This window comes from Triticum aestivum, chromosome 2B, assembly GCF_018294505.1.
Source record: "Triticum aestivum cultivar Chinese Spring chromosome 2B, IWGSC CS RefSeq v2.1, whole genome shotgun sequence".
Classification (NCBI taxonomy): Eukaryota; Viridiplantae; Streptophyta; class Magnoliopsida; order Poales; family Poaceae; genus Triticum; species Triticum aestivum.
This window is the reverse complement of record NC_057798.1, coordinates 210,371,726-210,376,328: the sequence shown is the minus strand read 5'-3', so window position 1 is coordinate 210,376,328 and position 4,603 is coordinate 210,371,726.

The window sequence follows — 4,603 nt, the reverse complement described above, 5'->3', positions numbered from 1 at the left end:
TAGAGTTGTGTTGTCATATCTTCCCGTGAGTCCCTGATCTTGATCGTACACATTTGCGTGTATGATTAGTGTACAATTGAATCGGGGCGTCACAGTGGGCCATGTCATCTTCCTAAGGCGGCGGGGAAGGCAGTGAGCGAGACAGCGCAGGAGCCTCTCTAGCGGCACTGACGAGCTCGGTGATGCAATCCAGCCAATCCTCGTAGAGGTCATCGGCCGGACAGTAGCGCAGAAGCTCGCGTGCCATGAGTAGCACATCATGTACGTTCGCCGGCCCACGACGAGCATGGGAAGACGAAGCAGCATCGGGGGTCGGCGACAGAGTGGCAGTGCGACCATTGCATCACACGGAAGGCGGCAGTGACGAGTCCTGCTGCTTGTGGACCATGGGGCCAATGGTAGCGTTAGCCGCAGGTGATGGGGAGTGGCGGGGAGGGCCATCGCCCGCGGGTGCCGTTTGAGCAACGCGGGCGGCGAGGGCTGTCCGATGCTCAGCACGAACTCGACGAGCATCCTCCATGAGAACGGCGGAGTGGTGGCGAAATAACCGACGGAAGAGGGGTTTCGACATGCCCCTACAATGTTGGATTCAGGGCTCCGCAGACCCAAGAAAGGTTCAAACTCTAGGGCATGTGCGAAGAACTCAACCTATCCAGCCAACCAATGCGTCGCTCTCACATCCTAGCTCAATGAACAGGAAAGGAAATGGACTCGGCAGCTTTTACCCTGGTTCAGGCCACCTTGCGGTGTAAGACCCTACTCCTGCTTTGTGGTGGATTGGCCTCGCGAGGGGCTGAGGATGAACAAGTACAGAGGAGGAACAACCTCAGGAGGTCTGTTCTTGTGTTGGTGTCAGCTAGAGAAGTTTCTCCTCCTACGGTGGTGGCTAAGCTATATTTATAGTGGCCTCGGTCCTCTTCCTCCAAAACGAAAGCGGGAAGGGATCAGTGGCCAATTTTGAAAGGGGACAAGTAGTACACCCTATCCTGAAGAAAGGTGGTCTTCTCCTTTAAAGCTTCTGGTCATGACGCCGTGGTGGGCTCGGCGATGACATCCATCCTGTCGTCCTGGCGGTCTTGGTCTTTTTGCACGGGAATGGAAACCTTTGGCTGATTCCTCGGGACCACGCGCCTACGCTTGCCTCCTTAGCACCAAAGAGGAAACCTGCCGCTCTGCACCCACTGGCGCCTGCCTGGCCTTGGTCATCACGGCTTGCGTCACCTCAACCTCATGAGGTGAGCACTTGCATAGGAATCTCCGCTTCTCGGGAGGCCACATGGGGAGGCCGCTCCCTCCGGAGGTCTTAATGCCGTTCGCCTCACGAGGCTTGGCCCCTCGCGTGGGTCTTGTCTTGTCGATGCTGAAGATGGGACGTACTAGGCCGTCAATGGAGCCACGCCATGGGCCGCAGGCAGGCAAGTTTGGGTAGCCTGGTTCCCAGAACACCGATAGTACCCATTCATGAAGAGATCCCACCACGAAGCCTAGGTCAATGACCCTATCAGTTGTGTATACAATCCATATTGAAGGGCTTCAGTTGAATGAGGGGACTTTGAAATTAGGGAGCTCAGTCGAATGGGAGGGATCCAAAATTTGTGAGCATGGTGTATTAAAAAATTGAATGAAAGAGCTCCTTATGAAATAGTTGACCCAATCAAAATTGGATGACCAAATTCTAAATTAGAGACATTCATTAATTGTGAGGCCTTAAAAACTAGGGAGCATAGTGTATAGTACTAGAAGAGCTGGGTGCGCGTTGCTGCATCGTTGGTGTTGTTGGGTTTCTTAAAAAACACTCTGTTTCAAAATATAAGGTGTATTACTTTTTTGGAAAATCAAACCTTGAAGTTTGATAAAATTTGTAGAAAAATATATCAAAATACATAATACGGAATTGGTATTATTAGATTCATCATGAAATGAATTTTCATACTTTTTTGTTTAATATTGTGGATGTTGGTATCTTTTGCTCTAAACTTCGTCAAAGTTAAGGAAATTTGACTTTCCAAAAACTAATAACCTTATATTTTGGATCTGATGAAATATTTAGTTTGGCGGGTGGGGGAGATGATGGAGTGTGTTTTAGTTTTATTTATAATGTGATGATTTGATGGGCATTTCGTATTGTGGTTCTGTGTTATCCGTTGACCAACATATATTTATGTGGAGAAATTTCGGCTTCGGTGGCTGCATGTACTACATTAGTGCTACATTATCATATGGTGGTGCTTCTTTTTCTAGGTAGTGGGAGGGTGCTCAGAATTGATATATTTTTATAGGCTGGTTGTTGTTGATTGATTTGAAAAATTGCTGGCCCAGTTTAAATCATAAACAAAATTCAAAATTGAATACCTCAATTGAATGAAAGAGCTTCAAAATTACAGAACATAGAGAATTAAAAGAATTGAATGGAAGAGCTCCTTGAGGAATTATTGACTCGATCAAAATCGGGTGACCAAATTCTAAATGAAGACCTCACTTAATTGTGAGGCCTTAAAACTTCGGAAGCATAATGTATAATATAAAAGAATTGAATGAGTGAGTTTTGAGAAATTGTTGACATGGTCAAATTCGTGTGACCTAGTTCTAATTGGATACCTCAATTGAATGTGGGCTCTTTAAAAGTAGGAAGCATAGTGTTATAGAGGATACATGTGCAGACTTCCAGAATGTACATGATGGCACCCGCTTAGTGTTTTGTACTGATAATCATTAATTAGTGTATATGTAGTCAGTTTGAAAGGAGTTTTCCCATGTACTGATCATATTATACTAAATGGTTCCACAAGACCTAAGTTCTATTTTGGTCAGCAAACTATTTAGCTGTGGAGCAAGTACATTTTTGAGGGAGATCATATAACCCTATAATACAACATTGGTTGATTTTTTTCAAATAAGTATACTCTAAACCGTGTCTTAGATATGGTCAAAGAGTGTAAAATATGTCACTCATTCCAGCAAGTGATTATTCGACAAACATGAATATGCTTAACCTAAGGTGAATATGTCTTCGCCACAAAAACTTGGGAGTAGTCTGCATGTGGTAATTTATGGTCTTGGTATGTCACACTACAAAACATGATCATTATTCAGTGCACATAGTCTCAGTTATCGGTAAGTATTAACTTCCATTTTTTCTCAATGCCTGGTGTTTCGAAATTTAGTTGTGCAATCACTTTGTTATAAACATATATGATATTTGAGATATCAGAATAATCCGTGATAGAAACAATGAACAATGGGCTTATAGATTGACGAGGAGCACGACATCCTCCTTTCTTGGCAATATAAAGGAACATGTGATCCAAAGGATCGCCCTTTTTTCTCTTATCATTTGCAGGTCCGGTTTGATACATAAAAGTTGGTTTATTGTTAGTTCATCAAATGGTTTAAGATGCTCTTGATTTGAATGTGTACTGGATTAAAATCAGTTGCACCTATGTGTGGTAAAGCAAGACAATTGGAACATTGGGTTCATTTATACTTTGGAGGTGTCATATTATATGAGTGAATAGCGACAAAAAATGATTTAGCACTAGTCTATCAAATTACATTTGAGATAGCTGACAATACCTGTTGCATTGTTGCTCTGTCCTTGATGGTTGCATGTCCTAATCAGTTATGATTATTTTGATCTTTTTAAAGATAGAATTTTCATAGGAGGCTAGAATTTTATATCTCTTATTTAATATATACAAATATACATGGACTAGGTACTCAGAAAACTATCAATTTTACAACGATGTGATAAAAAAAGGCGTAGCAAGGCGCGCGTCTGTTTACAATATACATTAGTTCACCTTGCTTCTGGAAAAACTTGATAGCGTGCACCTCACCCATGGCACCATGGACAAAGTAGTTTCAAAGTTTATTGATGATGATGGGGCTTACTCACCCTCCATGTAACGCCCCAGATGTAACTTTCCCCATTTGTACTCCAACTCTTGCCGTCTCCGGTGCTAAGTTATATTTATCTCTCGGGTTGGGTCTTTGTCTCCGTGTGTTGTTTTTTCTTTTTCGTGCATCTCTTATCATGTCGTCACGTGCATTGCATTTGCATACATGTTCATCTCATGCATTCGAGCATTTTCCCCGTTGTCCGTTTTGCATTCCGGCGCTTCGTTCTCCTCCGGTGGTCATTTCTACCTTTCTTTCTTGTGTGGGGTTTAAACATTTCCGGATTGGACCGAGTCTTGACAAGCGGCCTTGGTTTACTACCGGTAGACCGCCTGTCAAGTTTCGGGTCATTTGGACTTCGTTTGATACTCCAACGGTTAACCGAGGGACCGAAAAGGCATCGTGTGTGTTGCAGCCCAACACCCCCCAAATTTGGCCCAAAACCCACCAAACTCTGCTCCATGTCCTAGAGCGTTCGATCACGATCGTGTGGGCGAAAACCGCACCTCATTTGGACTCTCCTAGCTCCCTCTATGCCTATTTATACCCCCTCCATTCGGATCTCTTCTTCCCCCGTCCGAAACCCTAGCTAAAAAAACAGATCCATCTTCCCCCGCGCCGGGCCGGACGTGTCCGCCCGCGCCGGACGTTGTCCGCCCCGCCGCCGCACCCACTCACGCGCCGCCACGTGGGCCGCGCCCACATC